This window comes from Aristolochia californica, unplaced genomic scaffold (assembly GCF_029961685.1).
Source record: "Aristolochia californica isolate CCGP_79_NKW_82.1479 unplaced genomic scaffold, dmAriCali1.0.hap1 SCAF_4, whole genome shotgun sequence".
Taxonomy (NCBI): Eukaryota; Viridiplantae; Streptophyta; class Magnoliopsida; order Piperales; family Aristolochiaceae; genus Aristolochia; species Aristolochia californica.
Genome location: NW_027182103.1, coordinates 34951862 through 34978848, shown reverse-complemented (window position 1 = coordinate 34978848; position 26987 = coordinate 34951862). Strand labels below are relative to the sequence as shown.

Below are 26987 nucleotides of genomic sequence, written 5' to 3'. Positions count from 1 at the left end.
CTCGCAGAGAGGTCCTCTCCACGGAAATGACTCCATATCATAGAGGAAGCTCTGATACCACATGTAAGAATGTTTTAAATAGAATTTCGAAACCATATATGAAATTTATTAACCAAAATCATCCCTCCTGACATGGTGTCAACTTCCAACGAACAGAGCTTCTCCGCTATCTTCTCCGACGAACAGAATGTCTCGCCTATCACAGAGGCTCGTCGATGACAACGTTCATACATACCTCTGCAAGACCATACCTACTTTTATAGGCTCCTCTCCATCAAAGGAGACTACCAAACGACGGGAAACCGAAAGGTTGTAATCGGTGACCACCGTCACTGGAAAACATTACGACGGATGGGTCACTTAAGTGACGGATCATGAACTGCCTAGGTGATGTTTTGTGAAATGTCTTACACATCGAACCGTAGTTGAGAGGAGCAGTCACAGAGCACTGAGAGAGAGAGAGATGTCGTAACGTAAGCCTGTATACACCGAGGTGTTGTGCTCGTCGGACGCACATCGGCGACGATGGCACCTCAGGAAGGAGACAGCGGTGCGAGGATGGTGAGAATGAGATGATTGGACGAGACACCAGGTAGTGAGCAGCCAAGAGTGGCACGACCGAACAGAGCGGAGACCGGTGTAGTGTGTGTTGGCGTTCCGTGCTCTCGTTGAAGCGCAGCCAAAGCCAAGAGCACGACATCATGCTCTCTGGCTGTCCCGCACCACTGTACGCGCAAGAGCACCAAACGTGCTCACGGCCCATCCAACCCCAGTGTTATCATTGGATACACTTAATTCATATATATATAACAGAAAAAATAGAATATTTTAGTTTTCCATTTTTTCATTTGAGTGCATATGGATTAAATAATTGGATATGCATATATGAATGTTTAATATGTATTAATTTTTATATGTGAAAATTTTATTTAGGTTTTATGCATACTTAATCTTCTATGCATATTATGATTGACCTAAATATAAGAAATTAATAATTGGCATAAATTTTAGTCTATTATTTTGATGTCATAGTCTGGTTTACATTTGAATAATTAAGTAATAACCACAACATTCTTAATTATGAAAAATGTCTAGTGACATTAAGTTTAGTCATATAAAGTTAATGACATAAAATTTTTTGATTAACTATGGAAAGTTAATAATTTAACCTCACGTGGTAATTTTTATTTTTAAGTGATTAATTAGAATTGGATAGGAAAATTCAAAACAAATTTTTAGCCGCCCACAGGCCTAGAAAATTCCTTTAGAGATAAATTTATGAAGCCATCATAAAGCGATATAAATCGTTTGTGTTATAATCTAAGCCTACTCACATGTTGATTAATTTGTTTGAATTTATTTACATGGGTAAATATTCAGTTTTTGCTTCTTTTGCATGTTTTAGTAAACATTGTTGTTTATTTTGCAGTTCTTCATACTTTATCTGTTCCAAATTTTCATTCGTCCAATATTATTCATCTGAATGGTAATAATTATGATGATTGGAAGGAGAAAATCATGCTTGTATGGAGTGCGGTGTCAAGTGGTGGAGCCTAATTAACGCCTTATGCTAAGTTGGTTGCGGATCGACCTTCCCGGAAAGGTCGACATGGGGGTTGGAAGGGGGGCAGAGTCCCCATCCGATTCACGATATATTGACTGTTGTTTCATTAAGGGCGGTTTAGGAATTTCATTCTTGTAATGCGGTTTCTCTAGTTTTCTCTTTAAATTGGGGGTTCGCTGAAAAAGGTGATTTCTCTTTGTAAGTTATTTCATCTTCATAGTGAATTATTGCAATGGCGGAAGACAGGACGTAGTCTCACCTTGAGGCGAACCTGTATAAACCTTGTTGTGTATTTTCGTGTTTGTTTTTGTCCTTCTTCCACATTTCTTATTATTGCTCTCATTAGTTTGGAATTAGGGCGTACAATTCCTAACATACAGTACCTTGATTTGGCATTTCGAGTGGATGAACCTCCATGGCCCATGGAATCAAGTACTCGAGTTGAAAAAATATCATTTGATCTCTGGGAGCGATTAGATCGCTTAAGTTTTATGTTTATCAAGTCTCTCATTGGGAAAAGTATCCATGGATCCATCCTTGATTTTGCCAAAGCAAAAGAATATCTTAAAACTATTCAAGATCAGTTTGAGACTTCTGACAAAATATTAGTGTTGGAAGACAGGGCCCAAGCCCACATGACCAAGGAAGACTCACATATCCAAGTGTCCTAAAAGATGCGCCCAAGCCCAAGCCCATAAGATCATGAAAAATCCATGCATCCTAAGATATATTGAAAACGGTTCAAGGCCCACAGATCAAGGAGAAGGCTCATAGGCCCACATACATTGATGACAAGATGGTAAATAAAGGGTTATTGATGTAATTAAGTTAAAGTTTTAGGGTTAAATCCTTAAACCCTAAACCCTAAGATCAGGGGTATTATTATAATATAGTATTTTTATTAATATATAAATAGAGCTTCAGGGGGAGGGTTATAATCAATTCCATAACCCTTCTTCCTCCTATTTTCTCCCAATGGGTTTTTTCCCTTTTTCTCCATGAGCTAAATTCATGGAGTCCTGAAAATCAACATGGTATCATAGCTTTGATTTTTAAGACTCCGAGTATGATTTTTTCAAGATTCAGAAACAGAGTATTTTTCTTTTCTCATAATGTTATTTTTAGTTAGTGAAATTTATGGTTTATTTTAAAGGTATTGTTTTTCTTTCTTAGGTTTATTTGTCTGCTAGAGTATGATGAGATGGAGTTCTATTTTTTTCTCTCATTAATCTGTTGCTGGTATTGTTTGCTTCCCACCTCGATAAACTGCCTTACCCTTGGTATATAATCTGTTGTCTTCACTCTTGAGCAAATCCATGGCGTCTTCCCGAGCTCTGTTTTGCCGAAGGTCACGTCGCCGTTACCGGAGACGATGACACCATGAACGGGAGAAGAAGCACCAGTCCAGCTTACCGTCCTCTATCGAAGGCTTCCCGTCACCGCCGATGCTGCTGCTGCCATTTTTTTTTGGAGGCCGAAGACGACGACAGCTTGCGAAAAAAACTTCTCTCCCCAAGCCGCTTACTCCGTCCAGAATTCTGTTTCCGGCCAATTGTTTTCGTCACCAAATTCATCACAGCGTCGGCGTCCGGGAAGAAGATGTACTGCTGCAGCGTTTTTTTTTTCGTCGTTCTCTGTTCGGCCGCGGGGAAAGATGACCCACCGCTGACGGAGAAGATGAAGCCGGGTTGGAAACTTTCCTTCCGAGTTTCCGCTCTGCGTCCGGGAAGAAGAGGGTTGGCAACTTTCCTTCCGAGCTCCCTCCGAATTCTGTTTCCGCCGAAGAAACCGAGGAAGACGAATATTTCACTGTTCAAATATTTCATGTTTCCTAAGTTAGGAAACACAAATTTATCAGCGCTACGGCCTGCTGGCACAACCTGGACTAGCCCGAGTCAATCCAGCGCCCGAGTTCCCAGCCAGACCGAGTCAACCCATTGCAACTCGGACTGAGTCAACTCAATCCGTGTCAACTAACCCGGGCCACTTATTTTTTGCCTTGGTATACATGCCCAAGTTTTATAAATATTTAGGCGCGACTCGGTAACTTTTTCTCTGGTTGAAGTTTTATTGTGAAGAATTGACAGATTATTCCTTGGTTAGCATATTATTTGGTACAGATATGTGCATTAAATTATTTCATAAGTCAATTTTACAAGGATTATTTTGGGTCATGTTAAAAGGGCACGGGCCCATTTTAATTGATGTTATTGTGTCTCTTCTGATGAGACATTATTTTTTAAGAAGAGGTAGCCTAATACCGTTATTTATTTGTCCCCATAAAAAATGTCAAATTTTTGTGGTTGGGAGTCAATGACGAAGGAACTTCATCCCTGTCAAAAATATCAAAATTATTTGTGGTTGGGAGTCCATGACGGAGAAACTTCATCCCCGTAAAAAATATCAAATTTATTTGTGGTTGGGAGTCCGAGATGGTGGAACTTCATCCCCGTCAAAAATATCAAATTTTTGTGGTTGGGAGTCCATGACAGAGGAACTTCATTCCTGTAAAAAATATCAAAATTATTTGTGGGTTGGAGTCTATGACGGAGGAACTTCATCCTTGTCAAAAATATAAAAAATTTTGTGGTTGGAAGTCCATGACTAAGGAATTTCATCCCCATAAAAAATATCATATTTTTGTCGTTCGAAGTCCTTGACGGAGGAACTTATTATTATATTTATGGTACTTTCCCCTATTAATATCATATATTACTCTACCACTCTAGAGTCGTTGTCCTGTGGAGGGACAAGGTGGTGCAGGTGGACAATTCAAAGCAATGTCTTAACGGCTAAGAGTGATTTACTCTCACAAATATTAGTCCGGATGGGCCTCATGAATGAGAGCAGCAGCGTGAGGGGGAGTGTTGGAAGATGGAGGCATATTATACAAAAAATAATTTTAAATATCTTTTGCAGCAAGCTAGAGGTTTATGCTGTTCTCTCACCCCCGACTTGAGGGGGAGTGTAGGAAGACAGGGCCCAAACCCACATGACCAAGGAAGACTCACATATCCAAGTGTATTAGAAGATGGGCCCAAGCCCAAAAGATCCAGGAAGACTCATGCATCTAAGATATATTGAAGACATGCTCAAGGCCCACAGATCAAGGAGAAGGCCCATAGGCCCATATACATTGATGGTAGGATGGTAAATAAAGGGTCATCTCATAAAGTTCTTGGGTTAAAACCCTAAACCCTAAACCCTAATTTCAAGGGTATTATTATAATATAGTAGTTTTATTAATCTATACATAGAGCTTCAAGGGAAGGGTTGTAATCAATTCCATAACACTTCTTCCTCCTATTTTCTCCCAAATGGGTTTCTTTCCCTGTTTCTCCATGAGCTAAATTCATGGAATCCTAAAAATCAACAATTAGCAAGCACCCTGATGACGAAAATGTGTTCCAAGAAATATATAGGCACCAAAGGTGTGCATGAGCACATCGTGCAAATGTGGGACATTACCGCTAGACTGAAATTGTTAGAGATTGAGATGTCCGAGTCATTTCTGGTTTACTTCATCATTTACTTGCTCTCGTCTGAATACAGACCGTTCAAGATCTCTTACAACACACAAAGGAAGAAATGATCAATTAATGAACTTCTGACCATGTGTGTACAAGAGGAAGGGAGGCTGAATCAAGAGGGGATTGGAATTTAAAATTTGACGACTCGTGGCAAGAAACCATTTAAGAACGAGAAGAGAAAAACCCCTCTTAATTAAGTTAATAAGGGAGATATCAAATGTTTCTTTTGTAAGAAGAAAGGACATAAAAGGAAGACTTGTCCCAAATTCAAGCATTGGCTTGAAAAGAAAGGTAATCTCATCTCTTTAGAGTGTTTTGAATCTAATATGGTTAATATTTGTTATAACACTTGGTGGATTGATTATGGTACTACAATCCATGTTGCTAACACCATGCATAGCTTCTTAAACCAACGAAAACCGATGAAATGTTAATGTTCCAACTATTTAGGAAACAAGATGGGTTCATATGTGGGGGGCAGTTGAGACCTATAGACTTGTCCTTAATTCTGGTTTTGTTTTAGACTTTGAAAAGACCTTTATGTTCCATCCTTTTCAAGAAACATTATTTCAATTTCTAGACTTTTATATTGTGGTTTCAGTTTCAAGTTCCTTACTAATTTCCTTCATTTGTAGAAAGACAATATTCTTGTTGGAAAAAGTAATTTGGATGATGGTTATTCAAACTTCTTTTAAATTCTACCCTTAATTGTGGTCTTGTAATTGTGCATGATACAGATGTTGTCATTAAACATGGTGTAATAAATGAGAAACCCTCTATGTTGTGGCATAGGAGATTAGGTAATATTTCCATTGTTAGAATTAAGAGTTTAGTAAATGAAGGAGTCATTGAGGCTCTTGACTTTAGTGATTTTTGTACTTGTGTGGATTGTATTAAAAGAAAGCCCATCAAAACTTCGAAGTTAAACACGCTTGGGCGAGAGTAGTACTAGGATGGGTGACCTCCTGGGAATTCCTCGTGTTGCACCCCTTTTTGCCAATTGTTCCTCTGCCACCAGCTAATTTCTCCCTAGTAATGTTGCGGTTAGGGGTGGCAAAACATATTTGCAGTTATAGTTTGTTTTCTTTTTTAACCATTCAAAATATTCGGGAAGAAGAGAAGAGGGGAAAAAGTACGATTTTATTTTATTTTCCTTTATTAATGCAGTTTGGTTCAGTTTCGACACGGACGGTAAATGTTTTATCCTTTAGTCGAACGACATAACGCTCCTTTTTAATATTTTATATCTCGATTTTTGCTTAAGATTTTAATTTTTTATTTTATTTTTTGGAGGGAATGTGGAATAGACCAACAAAACACGGGTGGAGAGGGAATCCGAGGAAGAGATTGTGTTATGGACTCCATAGCATCACGAGTAATCCACAGGCATAGGAATTAAATTATGTCAATTTACTTTTAATGTAATTTCATTTGGCTTGGTTTGGTTTACTTTGGTTTGGTTTGGTTTAGATGTAATGTGGCATGAACCACTTGACCTATGGGTGACTTTTGTAATTCCGTCCTCAACCCTATTTAGGGGTCCGTCAAGGGAAGGAGAAATCAAGTATTGAGAAAATTAGAGTAAACAGGTCGGATTCTCCCTCAGAGGTCTAGGTCGGATTCTCCCTTTTAGGTCCAGGTTGAGCTTTCTTCAAAGCTCAATCATTCTATTCAATTTCCATCATTCTACGTTCTAGAAACAAGAATCCTCTTCCAGCGTCAAGAACAAATATGGAGGGAAGAGAGGAAAGAAGGGTGACTCGATCCATGGCTTGGGAAGAACCTAACAGATTGGTAGGATGGAGAGGTGCAATCAATAAAATTGGGCACTTTGATAAATGGGGGAGAAAGAAAAAATTCTGAGTATGCTAGGCAAATAAAAACATTCTACAATTTTAGTTAATGAAATAAAAATCAGTTTAGCTATTCTCTTTCTCGATTGAACTAACCCATCAGCTCAGAAAAAAGCTTTCAGACACGAAGAAGATTGAATTTTGAGCACAAATGATGCTAATGGTGACAGATTTCAAATCACCTTTATGCTCACTCTAGGAAAACAACACACAAATTGATTGACTTCAATTCTAATAGTTTTTGCACGAAGACCAAATGAGCTCCTCTAAAGACAAAATATAATTATCGAAATCTACTTATGAGGGAGGGGGGGAAGGGGGGAGGTCAAGTTGTCGTTGGAGATGAACTTCAGCCGCATTATTCAGTTCATCTCCTTACGTCAGTAGAATACCAGAGTTCAAGTCATCTAGATGACTAAGATGAATCCAAAAATCATCTCTACAGTTTAAGTTATGGAATCAGGTTTCCGCCCGTTTTTTCCAATCATGATCAACCAAACACCGGGGGTTCGAACCCTCGTCGATTTTTTCCCCTCTCTCTCCTACATTCACACTTTGGGTCTCTTCATTTTTTATTTTTTCGCCCTCTCTCCCACACCCTCCCTCTCATCTCCCTACGGCCCTTGATCTCTCTACTCCCTCTCTTCTCCACCATCTCTCTCCAGTCTCCGTCTCTCTGCGACCTCACTATCCCTTATCCATTATATGTGATGGGGCAGTCTTTAGCGGAGAAGGTGTAAACCAGGTACTTTGGGATATTTGTTTCTATTTATTTTCTTGTTTCTGGTGAAAACAACCATAATCATTCTTGCACTAGACCAATTCCTACATATATTTATTTCCTCTTTTCTATTTAGGCTGTTGGGCTTGTCTTTCGTGGGCAGCGAATTTTGTTGGCTGCCATGGAAGCTCTGATGTCAAAGGGGATGCGCTATGCTAAGGAGGTTTGGTCTTTCATCTAATGATTTTATCACTTCTTTTGTGTAAGGACTTTAACTCACAATCTTGTGGTTTTTGGTGATTTTATCTAGTTGGTGCATTCTATGCTCTTCTTTCCGGTTGTTCTACTGGAGGTTTATCATCCATAATACATTGTGAAAAGTTCAGAGAACTCTTTCCAAGATCAATAAAAGTCTAAGTGTCTTGTTGATGCCGGGATGTTCCTCGATGCGTGTGGCTTGCTTTTTTCAGCTCTTTTTCTTGTATTATTGTCATTATGAGTGGAATCAAGGGGTCATGGATCATGCTCTTTTCTAAAGGTTTTTATCTCAATCAAATACTTGCCAAGCATGAAATTATGCCAAGGCTATTGATTCGGTGCTTGCTTCTTGCTAACTGAAAATACTGCAGGATCATCATAAATGAGCACAATAAATGAGAATTGATATGCATAGACTCTTTCCTGCCATCCTTTTGTACATCGCATAAGGATCCAACTTCTGTAAATTTATCCTTCTTTTTTATTCTCTCTTGTACTCTCACATAAAAACTTATAAACTGGATATTGATGTATGTGGTTCCAACTTTGTTGCAATGTTTCTTCCCTAAAAATTTTGTGGATAATATTAAGACCCCACTTTTTCTTCTAAATGCTGCATATGATGTTTGGCAGGTAAACTTTTGTAGATTCTGAATGATCCTTTACTGAATATGTCTGCTAATGTTTTGAATTGTTTCTTATTCAATTTTCTTTTGTTTTTTTTTCTAGTACAAGCTAGTTTGTGTCCACCATCGGCACATCCGCATGGTGAATGGCATGCTTGCAAGTTAAATTATGAAAGGTGCACACCAGGACAAATCAGATTCTTCCAGAGTACTTCTGTTTCAATGTTATTCACCTTTGTACTTTAGTGTTATTTATGTCAATAATTGGCCTCGAAATGCCTTTGAAGCTTTGGTGTTATCTTCTTAAACAGATTTTAAGAATAAAATGCTTGCAACTATTAAAGGGTTCTCAATGTCGAAGCAAAACTGGGTTGTTCATAAATTCATGCTTCGCCCATTGCCAATCAGAGAGGCAGGACACATGGTTTGCCAACAATTCTCCTATCATCAGGAACAAGGTATTAGGATTGTCTCTCCCTCCCTCTGTCAAACTTAGAGCTGATATGTCAAGTGGCAACCATAGCCAGACTGTTCGGTTTATGGGTGTAGTTTCAATTTACTCTTTTCTATTTAAATTTTCATTCACCAAGTCTGGGGAAGAAAAGAATGGAAGAGTGCTTTGGTTCAAAACTCTGTCACTATTTTGCTCTTAGATTCTCATTGAAAAACAAACATCTGAATTTTGTTGACAGCAGAGAATCGCTGTAGCTATCAATGATTGGTACTTTGACCTAGCCGAAGTGAAGCTATCGGTGATTGGTACTTTGACCGAGCTGAAGTGAAGATGATAGACTGTGCATACCCTTGTGACAAGAGTTGTCACAACCTCGTCTTTCACTGAAGAAGTCTGCATTGGATCTCTTCACTATTATTTGCACTCGATGTAGGTGCATATTCATATCAAGAAGATTTGAAACAAAAAGGTGTAGAATATGAGACCCAGTTAGCATCTGCAGTGTCTAGCATGTTGTAATTTGCATGTCAATTCTTGTGCCTTCTATAGGAATCTACTTCCCCCATGCAAGCAATATTAAAGAGGGAAGTTATTGTTTCTAGTTTTCCAGTGAAAAGGGTAAATAATAAGACATGTATTAATTACCTGATTAGTATGGGAAATAGATTAATAAGAATCTTCTTGAATATATGTATGCAAGCTCTTTTGTTCTTTCGTCGAATTTAGAGTGATTCATGACCGAGTATAAGAATATGGTTATTTGTCACTGCAGAAAAACATAAATGATAGAAAAATTGCTTTCTTTTATCAAAATTTTCTTTCTAATGGTAGATAAATTCCCTTTAATTGGTAATTAGTTCAGTCACTTACTATTAAAGTACTAAGAAATTTATTTACTTGAAATTAATTTTTTCCCTTTTTGTGGGATAAATGCTATAAAGGCTATCCGGTTGGCCAAGGCTGTAGACTTATATGGCAATCAAATCAAATCATGAGAGATAACAAGAGCAAAGAGGGCGATGGAAGGCAGTTCCCTACGGTCATGCACCCACATGTAAAAGATCAACATTATTTTATGGAAGCCTAAGTAGTCAACCATTACACTTTCATTAAAAACAGAAACATAGAGACCTATTATTTGATCTTGAAGACAAAGACCACATGTGCATTGAACACTGAAAAATTTGTTCATATTTTAGTTAAAAAAAACCTTTATTACTGGCAGAAAGGAGTGATGGCAAAACATCCAGAAAAATCAATAAATATCAAAATAAAAGATCTACGAGATGTGGCATCCAATTGAATTTCACATATGAAAGAGTTAACAATACATTAGCGACTGTACAGGCCATGCTTACAGAACTTAGAATTCTTCTATAAAACCTTTACTTAACAAAATTTCTGTAAAACCTGTCTTATGAGTGCAAAATTTGGGGATAACCCCTGCTCTTATCCACCTTTGGAAAGGGACAAATTAATCGCATGTGGGTAGGAGCCACTGAGAAAATTCTTCGGAAGGAAGACCAAGCCCCGTCTGAGACTGCTGAAACGGATTCATGTAAGAAATCGGAAGATAAGCGTTGTTGCTTCGTTGAGGCTCCATCTCACTGACGAGCCACAGATTATGCGAGTGATCAACTGTGGGTTGCGTCTCAATTTTTCTGTCTAATGCTCCTTGATAGATGCTATATTCTGACATGAGAACTAAGTTAATTATAATAGAATAACCTTTATAATTGTGTTATAGGTGGTTATTTATCGGTTTTCAAATGAAATGAGCATTTATTGAATTTGGCATTAATCACTATCGATATTGCATATTTTTCTCTCCTGAATTATATTTCATTGTTTTTAAGGTTTATCTCTTCCTGAAATGCTTTTTATAGATTTAATTATGGAATTTCAGGAGAATTATGGTGGAGAAGGAGATATTTACCAAAATGCCCTTAGTGAAATGGAGATGATTTTTAGGTCAAATCGTTTTAAAATAAACAAGATGGTATTTAAAGCAAAAGGGGAGGTTGAAAGGGGGCCCGATAGGGGGGCCCCGAGAGGGAAAACCCGAGAGGGAGGCAACGTGAAGAGAAGGAAAAACGGAGACAAAAAAACAGAGGTTTTTTGACCGAAAACAGGGGAGGACCTGAGAGGAGTTCCCCACCGTCGTTCGCCGGGCCAATACCCTCCGCCGCGCCACCGTCGTCCACCGCCGTCCACTACCATCCAGCAACCGAGAACAAACCCGAGGAGAGCTCGAGAGAGTCTCCGTCGAGGTGAGTTCGACAGTCGTCGCTCGCCAGGCCGAGAAGTGATCCGAGAGGACTTCTCCGGTGCCAACTCCGCTTTTTGACCATCCTCCGGCGTCGTTTACATATTCCGACCAGTCCCGGAGCCATTCCGACTCCAACCGAGACTCGAGAGAGCCGGTTGGAGAACGTCAGCTCTGTTTCATTCTTCGCCGGACGTTACCTCCGTCCGTCGGCTTCTAACCGTCGTCACCGGCGTCGTCTCTACCTCCGGCCACTCACTATTGCTACCCGACGCCACCAATTTCCAGAAATTGCAGCACCCGTGAGAACGAGTTGCTGCCCGAGCGAGAGGAGGAAGAAGGGGAGTAATTCATCATTATTGAATTTAATTTTTCATATAGTTTGAACTTAGGTTTTGAATGTTAGTTGAATCTGATTTGATAATTAAGATTTATTTAAGATTTGTTTTCTTGATATTTGATTAAATTAGCTAATTAGGGTAAGATTATAATTGAGGTTGGATTTTGGTATTTTAATCCGATTTCTGTCTTTAACTCTAGGCGCCCGAGAGGAGCTAGACGCAAGGATTGAGAATCCGGATTCGTGGTTACGTGGCGCTCGAAAGAGGCACGAATCACGGTAAAATCCAAAGTTGATAATTTTAGCATCATCACAATAGGAAATTGATTCTCTGCATTCTATTGTAATCCGATCTTTGTCATTAACTCTAGGCGCCCGAGAGGGGCTAGACGCAAGGATTGAGAATCCGGATTCGTGGTTACGTGGTGCTCAAGAGAGGCACGAATCACGGTAAAATCCAGAGTTGACGTTTCCTGTTGTGCAAGTAGTTAATTAAATTATTGCTTGATAATTTAGGATATAATTAGTGTTTAGTTCAGATTAATTCATCATATGTGGTTAGGCTAGTTGACTGAAGAATACACAAAATTCAATCCTCCCTGTGGATATGACCCTCGCTTACTGCTAGATTACATGAACGATTTGTACGCTTGCGAGGTATTAAAGCCGATGTAACTAAAATTCTACATCAAGTTTTTGGAGCCGTTGCCGGGGAGGCACTTATTAAGTGTATTTCTTTGTTCTCGATGGTCTTAGGTTAGATTTATTTTTATATTATTTTATTATTTTTTATTTTATTTTTTGCTTTTTTATTTTTTTTATTTTTGCTTTCATAATTTTAGCTTGGTATTTTTTTTTATGGAATTATTTTTATTTATTCTAGTTAGTTCATATTTTTAGTAGTGAGTTTGTTAGCTTAATTTGATAGTTCGTTTTGTTTCTTTTTGTGTTTTTATGCACGGGCGCCGCTCCCTAGGTGGACCATTAGCTCCCTTTGTTAAAGAGGTAGAACAGATTTGTAGGAAAACACCCGAAGTCAAAGTAGGAGCTACCATGGCCAATCAGGGCCATTACAGTTACCTGCAGCAGGGAAGCTAAGATCCAGGTGGTCTGGTCCATTTGAGGTCACACAGATGTTTCCTCATGGCGCTATTGAGATCCGCAATCACGGAGACGGGACGGTCTTCAAAGTTAACGGTCAGAGCCTCAAACTGTATCTTGAGAATTCATCTTGAATGCGTCAGAGTCTTGCTTACGACTATAAACTTAGCACATTGTGGGCAATCCCCACGTTTCTATCCCTTTGTACATTACAGTTTTATTTTTATTTTTATTTTTTTTATTTTTTTGGTTTATTCATACTCTCTTGCCGGCTGAGAGCATAAATGGTTCCAGTAGTCGATGACCAGACTTTTGGTCCCTAGTTTGAGAGGTCTGTACTCAAACAACAGTTCTGGGATTGACCAGTTCGATCTTGAAGTATTGAATGAAAACCTTATGGTGAGTAACTTAAGGACTTGTGTTCAGCGCATGATTCCTGCTGCCTTCAGTGGCCAGTCACACGGAGATTTCTTCAAAGTGTGATGTGGGATAGCGGTTTCATCTACGGATGATTACCTACGGGTACGGCTGATACGAGTAAACCTTCTTCGAGGGAGACTATGTATTATTCCTGGGGGTCTTTATTGACTTTTCGGTATTATTGTTGATGACCAAACACATATGGTCCCACCTATGGATTTAGGAGCCCTGAGGGAGCTTAACCCTCACCTTGTTGGAGTATAACTAGCTAAGTTGTTATTTTTTTTATTTTTGTAGTCGTTATAGTGTTTTAACTTTTCCCCATTGAGGACAATGTTAGGTTTAGGATTGGGGGGGGGGGGGGGGGGGGGGGAACGACTCTTTTATGTTTTAGCAATAATTTTCTTTTGATTTCTGTTCCCGATTTTCAAATTACTCCTCTTCGTATGTGGTTAACATTAGTAGAGTTAAAATAAGTTGTTCAAATGTGTTTCAAAAATTTTCGTAAATTCGTGTAGAATATGCCTATTAGAAATCTGATATCATTTGTTGTGATTCATGAGAATTCAGTGGGATAACTTACTATTGCATTAGACTTGGCACTTAGTTGCAAAAGAGAACATGTAAATCTAGTGTTGATCTATGTTAGTCTGAATAGTCTTGTATGCCTGTTTGAACTCAATTTTTTTTATACCTCAGTGAAATTCCTTGTTGTAACGTATGAATGCAAATGGAAATGCTCTTGCTTGCAAAAGACAGATAACTTCAGAAACAGCTTGGGTAAACCCAGGGACATGCACCGGAACAGTCGGTTACTTAAAAATAAGTGCATGTGCAGTGAAGACGAATACAAAATGGTGGTAATACCAAAAGTATTCAGTGAAACAAAAAAAATTACGCTGGTAATAGCAAAAGTGCGTTGGTAATAGCGTAAAATGGTTTTAAATCTGGAAGCAATGAGTTTCCTTAACTTTGATGATGAATTATTTGAAAGAAGTTGCACGTCAAGACTGAAATTGGTATATTTCTTCTGTGAGATTGTTAGACAACAGGCTTACTCTACTATTTTCTCTTAATTGTGACGTGACCAGGATTTTATTGTTACTTGTTGCCTCTTTGTTCTGTTGAAGTAATAGTTTATGGGTCACATTGGTTCAAGTGGAGTAACAATGAGTGTATTTGGATTGATAATAGACTATATTTTACACAGGTTTTCAAATTTCGCAAGATCTCATATGATTTTCAAATATTTTACGATACTAAGTGTTAGTCATATGCTAATGAGGAGTAAATGTTCTTCATTTTTTCTTTTTATATTATTGATTTAGATGAATTTTGTGGGTAAATTCCATGCAAACCCTCACGAGACATAACTCGTCCACTACTGCAGAGTAGGGGTTTAACGGCTTGTTGCATGCGCTAAATGCAATCGTGCTCCCTACGAAAGTGGCATTTTGTTTTCCTAGGCTTAATTTTGGTTCGATTGTTATTTTGCTAGGGACTAGCAAAGATTTAGGTTTGGGGGTGTGATAGATGCTATATTCTGACATGAGAACTAAGTTAATTATAATAGAATAACCTTTATAATTGTGTTATAGGTGGTTATTTATCGGTTTTCAAATGAAATGAGCATTTATTGAATTTGGCATTAATCACTGTCGATATTGCATATTTTTCTCTCCTGAATTATATTTCATTGTTTTTAAGGTTTATTTCTTCCTGAAATGCTTTTTATAGATTTAATTATGGAACTTCATGAGAATTATGGTGGAGAAGGAGATATTTACCAAAATGCCCTTAGTGAAATGGAGATGATTTTTAGGTCAAATCGTTTTAAAATAAACAAGATGGTATTTAAAGCAAAAGGGGAGGTCGAAAGGGGAGGTCGAAAGGGGGCCCGATAGGGGGGACCCGAGAGGGAGGCAGCGTGAAGAGAAGGAAAAACGGAGACCAAAAAACAGAGGTTTTTTGACCGGAAATAGGGGAGGACCCGAGAGGAGTTCCCCACCGTCGTTCGCCGCGCCACCGTCGTCTACCGCCGTCCACTGCCGTCCAGCAACCGAGAACAAACCCGAGGAGAGCTCGAGAGAGTCTCCGTCGAGGTGAGTTCGATAGTCGTCGCTCGCCACGCCGAGAAGTGATCCGAGAGGACTTCTCCGATGCCAACTCCGCTTTCCGACCATCCTCCGGCGTCGTTTACATATTCCGACCAGTCCCGGAGCCATTCCGACTCCAACCGAGACTCGAGAGAGCCGGTTGGAGAACGTCAGCTCTGTTTCGTTCTTCGTCGGACGTTACCTCCGTCCGTCGGCTTCTAACCGTCGTCACCGGCGTCGTCTCTACCTCCGGCCACTCACTATTGCTACCCGACGCCACCAATTTCCAGAAATTGCAGCACCCGTGAGAACGAGTTGCTGCCCGAGCGAGAGGAGGAAGAAGGGGAGTAATTCGTCATTATTGAATTTAATTTTTCATATAGTTTGAACTTAGGTTTTGAATGTTAATTGAATCTGATTTGATAATTAAGGTTTATTTAAGATTTGTTTTCTTGATATTTGATTAAATTAGCTAATTAGGGTAAGATTATAATTGAGGTTGGATTTTGGTATTTTAATCCGATTTCTGTCTTTAACTCTAGGCGCCCGAGAGGGGCTAGACGCAAGGATTGAGAATCCGGATTCGTGGTTACGTGGCGCTCGAGAGAGGCACGAATCATGGTAAAATCCAAAGTTGATAATTTTAGCATCATCACAATAGGAAATTGATTCTCTGCATTCTATTGTAATCCGATCTTTGTCATTATCTCTAGGCGCCCGAGAGGGGCTAGACGCAAGGATTGAGAATCCGGATTCGTGGTTACGTGGCGCTTGAGAGAGGCACGAATCACGGTAAAATCCAGAGTTGACGTTTCCTGTTGTGCAAGTAGTTAATTAAATTATTGCTTGATAATTTAGGATATAATTAGTGTTTAGTTCAGATTAATTCATCATATGTGGTTAGGCTAGTTGACTGAAGAATACACAAAATTCAATCCTCTCTACGGATATGACCCTCGCTTACTGCTAGATTACATGAACGATTCGTACGCTTGCGAGGTATTAAAGCCGATGTAACTAAAATTCTACATCACTCCTTCGCACACCAGTCCCATTCCCTTGGGAAATTCCAATCTCTGTTTTGCTTCTTCCCGTTTGTCAGAAATCTTGTAAGACAAATTCCGCAAAGATTCTTTCGACGAGTTGGCGCTTAAAGTGGTTGGATGCTTACGTATTTCTTCATTGCTTCGATTAAGGTACCTTGTGAGGATGCGAAGAAGTTCAGCCTTATTTGGAGGCCAGGAATGAGGAGAGAATTCTTTCTCGCTTTCGGGAGGAGAAAACAAGAAGAAGACGTCAATCCCGCAAAGCAGAGACAATTGATGGCACTTCTTCTTCACCCCTTCGACTCGCTTCTTGAAAACCTTGCAGCGAGTCCTTTCGTCGCCGATGAACTTCATCTCGAGTTTAGATCTGACCATGGCAACTGTGTACAATCGAAAAGAAATTTGAGGAAATTGTGATAAGAGCGAGGAAGAAGCAGGAGTGAGTGCCAGTAATATGTTGGCTTTTCTATACTTTTCCACTTTCCGGTTTCCACCCCCCTCTCGCCAGACGCAACACGACATGGAAGAGGACACGCAGTTTGCCAATGGTGAGGTGACCTGCTATTCGGGTCGGTCGACCGCCCAAGTGACTTACCTTTTTCCCGCTAAAAATATTTTCAAAATGTTATTATATGTGCCAGTTTAGATGTCCCTCGCCCCCTCAATAGTGAGAAACAATGGCAATTGTTCATTGAAATTTTTCAAAAGATTCTCATTTTAGCCTTAGTACGTGAGCTCCTTTTTCCACTTAATGTAGGGGTTGTGATCAAGGGCACTACATTTGGGTTTCATTTTTTTGTAGCTACTACTTTACTTCAAAGTGAGATAGTAGTAAATTGATAGCCATCCCCTACAGCTTGAATGTCAATCACATGCATACAAGCCTTGCACATGGGGCTCACCCACGCACCTCACGTACATCCACACCCATGCTTGGGGCAAGGGTTGAGTCGGGATTAATTAAATAACCCATTTAATGTAATACATAACTATTTTGATCATAGATAATACTAATTAATCAATGACATTATGTATTTACTAATCAATTAATTACTAATTAAGTAAGAAATAATTAAATACCCGATGATTTGTGCTAATGAATCGGCCAAGTGACCTATATTAATGTAATAACTAATCAATTATTTAATAGAACAAGTAGTAATAACTTACTTATCTTATTAATTAAACACATTTTAGTGATATAATTAACTAATTAATTGATTCAATTAATTTATTTATTAGGATTAATGGAGTCGATGCAAAGAACTAGAATGACATACTAATCGATGGTAGCTAATACTAGTTAATTAATTTTTAATTAATGTATTTATTAATTAAATAATTACTTGATTATTTGTGTTAATTAACAAACCAATTGACTTATTTAATGTAATAACTAATCAATTATTTAATCGAATAGGTAGTAATTACTTAATCATCTAATTAAGTGAACATATTCTTATTATATAACTAACTAATTAACTTGGTTTGTAGGATTAATAGAGTCTGCAAGAACCACAATGACATACTATTTGATGATTGCTAATACTAGTTAATTAAAATAATATATTTAGTAATTAAATAATTATTGATTGGATAAGAAAATAATTAAAAACCCATGATTTGTGGTAGTAAATTGGCCAATTGACCTATTTAGTGTAATAATTAATCAATTATTTAATTGAACACGTAGTAATTACTTAATTATTTAATTAATTGAACTCATTTTAAATATAAAATTGAACACATTCCAATGGAGTTGGTATGAAGAACCAAAATAATTTACTATTTGACTGCAATTAATACTAGTTGATTAATTTGTATTTAATACATTTACTGATTGAATAATTACTGATTTGGTAAGAAAATAATCAATTACATGATGATTTGTGGTAGCCAATTGACATATTTAATTATATAACTAATCAACTATTTAATCAAACATGCAGGACTTACTTAATTAACTAATAAATATAACCTATTCTATTTATATAATTAAAAAATTATTTGACTATTAATTGATTCAATTAATTTTTTTAGTTTTATTACTTATTTTTTATTTTAATGACTAATTACTTTATCTTCCATTATTATTATTTTCTACGTTCATTTTTATTATTATTTAGTTTTTTACTTTTTTTATTTTCCCTTTTGTATTTTAAATTTAATTATTTTTGTAGTTTTCCTTTTAATCTTTTCTTCTTTAGTTTTTTACATTTGTCCATGTCAACAAAGCTTGTCCACATGGTGCCACATCGGCATGTCCATGAAGAAAAGAGGAAAGAAAATGGGGAAATGAGGAATTTTAGGTTTTAAAGGATGGGCTGACATGGTGCTATATGGACAAGCTTTACTAACATGGGAAGTTGATCGATCCTATGAGGATTCCAAAGGTCGAAATCAAATAATTTGGGAAATAAGGTTAAAAAGTCATTATTCAAATAAATCAAAATTTTAAATCCAATATTCAGGTACAATTCCTTGAAATATAAAAAATATAATAATAATTTTCCGCTAAATCCTTCTTATTAAACAAGTTGCTAATTGGGTGTAATTATATAGGACAACAACAAAATCCTTCAATAATTTTTGTGAGAAAATTTTACTTTTGTGCAATGGTACCCCACCTACAAAATAATATTTAATTAATCTATCTAATAATTACAAAAAAATTTAAAGCTACAACAATTCAAAGTAATATTTAATGAATTTCTTCATTTGAATGTTGAAGATTAAAATATAATTTTAGTTATTAAGATTTATGTTTCAATTGCATAATTCTAAACTTTTTTCAAGCGATCCTTTTACTTTTCTCCATAGCACAACAAGGTGCTTCTATAGATGACAAAATTCAAAATATTGGCGCTAGTACTACATCATGACTGAAAAACTATCAACTGTGAAATCTCTAGTCAGCGAAATATCAAGGAAGGAAAGTAGAGCTCCATGTTTAGCAAGTATTACGTAAAAGGAAATTCTAGGGAAACCAGGATTCCAAATCAGACTAGAATAGGTAGCCTCTTCGGTTTATATATAAGTGAGGTAGGACTTGCTCTCTTCTGCCTTGTGGCATTGTCGAATCATACCATCTTCTTTTAGTCCACGTCTTCCATTCTTGTTGTCGGATCTTGCTTTGTTTTTCATCTTGGGGATCGATCTACTACTCTAATATTGTTTTAATGGAGGTTAGCTGACCTGAAGACATCTCACTTGAAATTTTTTCACGTCTACCCAAGAAACCACGGTTCAAGTGTGAAGCTATTTTAAGGAAATGGCAGAATCTGATCAAGAAAGTTAGCTTCTTTCACTGCCAAATCTATTGACTTCGGTTTTGTCTATCTCAAATACTACGACTATGGCTTCATACGCGAATGTATGTTCTGCCGCTTGGATGACAAAGGAGCACTCACGCTCCTAGACTTCCTTGTCTTCCCTTCACATCACAACATCAAGAATATGGTTCATGCAATGGCGTCATCTTCTAGTTCAAGAAAATCCACACCAATCTCAAGCTCAGTGACTATCTCTACAATCCCATTACCAAGCATCTCATGACTCTTCCTCCACTCCCTCCTTTCAGAATGGCCCATGACCCCTTTGATAGTAGTTTCCCTTTTTTGGGTTTAACCCATTATTGGGTAGTTTCGCTTAGATGTAAGGATAGTGAGCAATTACAACTTCTTTCTATTTTGATGGGAAAGAAGGGATTAAGGATTGTACGTTAAATGGGATTTGGTCTAGAAATAAGACTGAGCATTCTCCGTCCATGGGACTTTGGATAAATTCGACCTTTCTCCGCAAATTTTTGGAATTTTATCTACTATGACTGGGGGTATGCATCTTGTGCTTCGACTTTTCTTTTTTATGAATTTTATATAGATTTAAAATTTTGGTTGAATTAGACCAGAATCTCTCGTCTTGATTACAATTCCATTATTTTTTTTTGTAAAATATTATCTATGTTTTTATTTTGCAGTAAAAAAAAATTTATGGGTCGTTTTCGAGGTTAGAAGGACGTAGACTTACAATGAGGCATTGTGAGCCCCGCGCATCTTCGATTGCCATTGGTGGCATGTGCGACTGTCAATACGTTGTGTGCCTGGTGGATCTCATAAATGCTGGCGCTCCCCAGCTAGATAGTGTCCAAGAGAGGCAGCGATGTTTCCGAACAATGTCCTCGGCCAGACAGGATGACTGCATTGGTGCACCAGAGTAGGTTGCGCTCAGTGTGCTGGAGGTGTCGAGACTTAGTGGGAACCGATGCGCCCATGGGAAGAAAATGCCCACAGCCAGTCATCAGCCATAGTTTTGGTTTGCAAAGGGGAGTCGAACGACGGGGCTTGCTGTGTGCACTGACGTTAAACCATCGACGTGTGTTGAGCATTTTCTTCCCGACTCCCAGGTTGTCCCATTCTCACTTCCAGTCGCCTTGAGACCGGTGATGCGCAAAATTGATTCTCGGTCGAGAGATGTTGCTTCGGTGGGTGGCATTGATCACCAGACAGTGCATCGTGTCGGAATACTTTAAATAGAATTTTGAAACCATATATGAAATTCATAAACCAAAATCGTACCTCCTGACATGGTGTCAACTTCCGGAAAATAGAGCATCTCTGGCTAACAGAATGTCTCGTCTATCATGGAGGCTCATCAATGGCAACATTTAGGCATACCTCTGCTAGACCAAACCCCCTTTTATAGGCACCTCTCCATCAAAGGAGACCACCAAATGATAGGAAACTGAAAGGTCGTAACCGGCGACCATCATCAGTGGAAAATCGTCTGGCGGATGGGTCACTTAAGTGACGAATTGTGAACCGTCTTACAGTCTCCCACTTGACCCATACGTCTACTAAATATGTGTCATTGATACATCTTTATGAATATTTTCCATAGATATAATTTCCTTATACTCAAAAAAAGAAGATTAAATTACATGTATCGTGGTGGTAAGTCCTTTAGAGAAATTATTACCTTCCATGTATTACAATGCAACTGTCTCCTTTGAATAAGAACCTTATGTGGCACATTTCTTTATGAATGAACTTGCATAATACTCATTCGGGATCATCTTAGATTGTCATTATTTAAACTTTATGTATACAACCAAATAAGAGAAGACACAAATGAAGTTAATAGAGTTTTTCATTGACAAAATTGCGATACAAACAAAAAGGGAATCTCAATTACATAAATTACTTAATAGAACTGAGTCCCATATGTTCAACATGTCCCTTATAAATAGCAGGTGGTAGACCTTTTGTGAACGGATCATGGATCATTAATCCGGTACTGATGTGTTCCACAACCACCTTGTTTGCTTTGACATGTTCTCGAATAGCTAAAAACTTTATGTCAATATGTTTACTACGACTTTCGCTCGTATTGTTCTTGGCCAAAAACACTGCTGCGGAATTGTAGCAATAAATCCGTAATGGCTTAGAAATGGTGTTAACAATTTTAAGCCCTGAAATAAAACTCCTCAACCATATAGCCTGTGATGACACTTCAAAACATGCTACAAACTCTACTTCAATGGTAGAAGTAGCAATCAAAGATTTTTTTGCACTTTTCCAAGAAATGGCCCCTCCAGGTAAGAAGAAGACTTATCTCGATGTTGACTTTCTCGAATCAAGGCAACTAGCAAAATCAGAGTCAGAATATTCAATCATTTCTAGATGATCAGATCGTTTGTACATAATCTTGTAGTGTTTTAGTCCCCTGAAGGTATCGCGTGACTTTCTTTACTGTTTTCCAATAGTCCAAATCGGGATTACTTTGATATATGCCCAATATTCCCATTGCATTTGCTATGTCAGGTCGTGTGCCAACCTGAGCATACATTAAACTCCCAACTGTAGAAGCATAGGGAATATTTTTCATTTGTTCCCTCTCTAAATTATTTCGTGGACCTTGTTCCAAACTTAATTTGTCACCTTTCACAATAGGTGCAACACCAGATGAGCAATTATTCATAAGATATCTCTCTAAAATTTTGTTGATATAGGCTTCTTGAGACAATCCTAATGTCCCTTGGGATCTGTCTCTATCAATCTTTATGCCTATGACATAAGCAGCTTTGCCCATAACCTTCATATAAAATTTCAACAAGAGAAATCGATTGACCTCATGAAGTAAATCTAAATCACTTGAAACAAGTAAAATATCACCTACATATAGGACTAATAAAATTATTTTGCTCCCACTGACCTTATGGTATATACATTGATCCATAATATTCTTCGTAAATCCAAATGAAGAAATAACATCATGAAATTTTAAAGACCACTGACGGGAGGCTTGTTTTAGTCCATATATAGATTTCTTAAGTCTTCAAACCAAGTGATCATTCCCCTCTAAAATGAAACCTTCAGGTTGTTTCATGTAAACCTCTTCTTCTAGGTCTCCATTTAGGAAAACCGTTTTCACATCCATTTGATGCAACTCCATATCAAAATGAGCTACTAATGCCACAATTATCCGAAATGAATCCTTCTTTGAAATAGGAGAGAAAGTTTCGTGATAATCAATTCTTTCTTGTTGAGTAAATCCTTTGGCTACTAATCTTGCCTTATATCTTTCAATATTGCCTAAAGAGTTTTTTTTTTTGTTTTGAAAACCCATTTACAGGCAATGACCTTCCCCCTTTTAGGCAATTCAACAAGACCTCAAACTTGGTTATTAGCCATTGAATCCAACTCTTCCTTCATGGCATCATTCCATAATGTAGATTTTTCTTCCACTCATGGCCTGTGAAAACGTAATAGGATTTTTATGAACAACAATCAATCTATCCGAAGTTGTAGAAGAAGGTGGAGTATTTGTATGCTCCTCAAAAACTAAGTTTCGAGGTTGGCTACTCCCACTAATATCATCATTCTCAAGGAACCTTGCATTCCGAGATTCGACAATTCTTGTCGAACGAGATGGACAATAAAATATGTATTCCTTAGACTTTTTTGCATAGCCAATGAAATGTCCACTGACTATTCTAAAGTCTCACTTTGTCTCATGTGGATTTTAAAGTCGAACTTCAACTGGACAGTCCCAAACATGTACTTGCCTTAAACTAGGCTTCCAACCTTTCCATAACTCGAATGGCGTTTTATGAATCGCCTTGGTTGGAACCCTATTGAGTACATAGACTGCAGTTTTGAGAGCTTCACTCCACAAAGACAATGGGAGACCAGAGTTACTAATCATATTCCTCACCATGTCCATTAATGTTCGGTTTCTTCTTTCAGCCACACCATTTTGAGACGGTGAGCTAAACATTGTGTATTGTGGCACAATACCTTGTTCCTCAAGAAACCTTGCAAAAGGACCAGGCAATTGTCCTCTTATAGTTTACTTTCCATAATATTCACCACCTCTCTCTGATCTCACGTTTTTTATTTGTTTACTTAATTGTTTCTCTACTTCTGCTTTATAGACCTTAAAAGCATCTAGTGCTTCACTTCTATCATAAAGCAAATAGAGATACATATATTGTGTATGGTCATCAATAAAGGTAATGAAATACTGCTCACCATTAAAACATACATCACAAGGACCTGAAATATCAGTGTGTATGATTTATAAGACATTAGAAGTCCTCCTGGTGCCTTTCATGTACTTGTTGGTTTGCTTTCCTTTAATGCAATCCACACATGTACTAAAATTAGTAAAATCAAGAGCCTCAAGGATTCCATCATCAACTAATCTTTTAATTCTATCAATGGAGATATGACCTAATCCCCTATGCCACAACATGGAGGATTTCTCATTTATAACACTTCTCTTAATTACAACATTAATATCATGCACAGTACTAAGACTGCAATCAAATGTAGGGTTTAAAAGAAGTTTGAACAATCCTTCTTCAAAAATGCCATTTCCAATAAGAAAATGGTCTTTATACAATTGAAGGGAATTTTCATGGAAATTAAAACTGAATCCAAAGGGTAAAAGTTTGGAAACTAAGATATGGTTTCTAGAAAAAGATGGAACATAAAATGCCCTTTCAAAGTCTAAGACAAAAGCAATATGTAGGACAAGTCTGAAAGTTCCAACTGCTTCTACATGTGAACCCATCTTGTTTCCTGAATAGATGGAGCATTCTCTTGGCGTCGGTTTTCATTGGTTCAAGAAACCCTGCATGGTGTTGGCAACATGGATTGTAGTACCAGAATCCATCCACCACATGTTATAAGAAGCATGAGTCATATCAGATTCAAAACACACTAAGGAACACATTTGGCTTATCAAGGTGCTTGCTAATGCCCTATCGGAATTCTCAAACTATTCCTGGATAACTTGAAGATATTCCTTGGCTTTGGCACATTCAGGAATAGATTCACGAATACTCTTCCTAATATGAGACTTAATAAACCTCAAACTTAATCGATTGGATTCCTCCCAAAGTTCAAATGATGTTTTCTTAATTTGGGTACTAGATTCCGTGGGTTTTGGAGGTTTATCCACTCTAAGTGTCAAGTCAAGATCCATGCACCCTAATAACAGCATAATTTTTTCCTTCCACTCAATATAATTTTCTCCATTGAGGGGAACAATAGAAGAATCAAAGGTTGGGACAGATAAAGTTTGAAAAGCTGTAAAAAGTAGCTAACAAGCTTACTAAACATTTAATAAAGCCAAATTTTGAATATTTACCTATATAAATAATCCAAACAAATAAATCAGTGTGTCATTATAATCTTTCCTGTGGGCTTAGATTATAACACATATGCGATTTATGTCTCTTTATGATGGGATCTAGAAATTTGTTTGTAAAAGAATATTCTAGGCCTGTGGGCAATTTGATTTTTTTTAAATATTTTTTTCCTTCCTGATTAATCACGTAATTATAACATTTACCCTGTGGGGTTAAATTATTATATCTCGTTGATTAATCACAATTTTTTTATGTCATTAACTTTATGTGACTAAACTTAATGTCACTTAGACATTTGCATAATTAAGAATGTTGTGGCAATTACTCAATTATTCAAATGTATACCTAAATATGACATAAAAAATAATTGACTAAAATAAATTTCAATTAATAATCCGTCTTATTCAACCCAAACGACTCGATAAAGTCCTAGTTGAGTCAACTCGTCCGACTCGTTGCATCTAGACCGATCATGCGCAACCGGTACGAGTCGACTCAGCCGAGTCAACTTGTTAATTAAATTAAATTGTTTTACCTATGTTTCAACTTTTTTTATTTACGTGCGTTGGAGGTCATCTTCACGCGCAGAGATGATGCTCAGCGTCCACGGCAGCCTTCTGCTCGACATCGCTTCCCATCAGACTTCGGCCGCCATCGTCCGACGACGACGCTCAGCGTCCACGGCAGCCTTCTGCCCGACATCGATTCCCATCAGACTTCGGTCGCCATCGTCCGACGACGACGCTCGTAGAAGTACAATGCCTAGCGATATGCCGGTAGAAGTACAACGCCGAGCGAGATGCCGCTTGGCTCCACAAGACCGGCGCTCGCAGAGTATGCAGAGAGCTCCTCTCCAAGGGAAATGACTCCATATCAGAGAGGGAGCTCTGATACCACATGTAGAAATGTTTTAAATAGAATTTCGAAACCATATATGAAATTCATAAACCAAAATCATCCCTCCTGACATGGTGTCAACTTCCAACGAACAGAGCTTCTCCGCTATCTTCTCCGGTGAATAGAATGTCTCGTCTATCACGGACGCTTGTCGATGGCAACGTTCATGCATGCCTCTACAAGACCATAGCCCCTTTTATAGGCTCCTCTCCATCAAAGGAGACGACCAAACGACGGGAAACCGAAAGGTCGTAACCGGTGACCACTGTCAGTGGAAAACAGTATGACGGATGGGTCACTTAAGTGACGGATCGTGAACTGTCTAGGTGATGGTTTGTGAACAGTCTTACACATTGAACCGCAGTCGAGAGGAGCAGTCACAGAGCACTGAGAGAGAGAGACGTCGTAATGTAAGCCAGTATACATCGACGTGTAGTGCTCGTCGGACGCACATCGGACACGATGGCACCTGAGGAAGGAGAAGGCGGTGCGGGGATGGAGAGTAGAGTCCTGAAAAGATACGACGATTGGACGAGACGCTTGGTAGTGAGCAGCTGAGAGTGGCGTGACCGAACATAGCGGAGACCGGTGTAGTGTACACTGGCGTTCCGTGCTCTCTTTGGAGCACAACCAAAGCCAGGAGCATGACATCATGCTCTCTGGCTGTCCCGCATCACTGTACGCGCAAGAGCACCAAACGTGCTCACGCCCCATCTAATCCCAGTGTTATCATTGGATACACGTAATTCATATATAAATAACAGGAAAAATAGAATATTTTAGTTTTCATTATTTTTCATTTTAGTGCATATGGATTAAATAATTGGATATGCATATATGAATGTTTAATATGTATTAATTTTTATATGCGAAAATTTTATTTAGGTTTTATGCATACTTAATCTTCTATGCATATTATGATTGACCTAAATATAATAAATTAATAATTGGCATAAATTTTTGTCAATTATTTTGATGTCATATTTTGGTTTACATTTGAATAATTAAGTAATAACCACAACATTCTTAATTATGAAAAATGTCTAGTGACATTCAGTTTAGTCACATAAAGTTAATGACATAAAATTTTGTGATTAACCATGGAAAGTTAATAATTTATCCTCACGTGGTAATTTTTATATTTAAGTGATTAATTAGAATT

At 37.9% G+C, this 26987-nt stretch overlaps 1 pseudogene; it reads left to right on the top strand.

The window, feature by feature from the left end:
• The first annotated feature begins 7400 nt into the window (after positions 1–7400).
• LOC137963275 (pectin acetylesterase 12-like) lies at positions 7401–9393 on the top strand (annotated as a pseudogene).
• The last annotated feature ends 17594 nt before the right edge of the window (positions 9394–26987 follow it).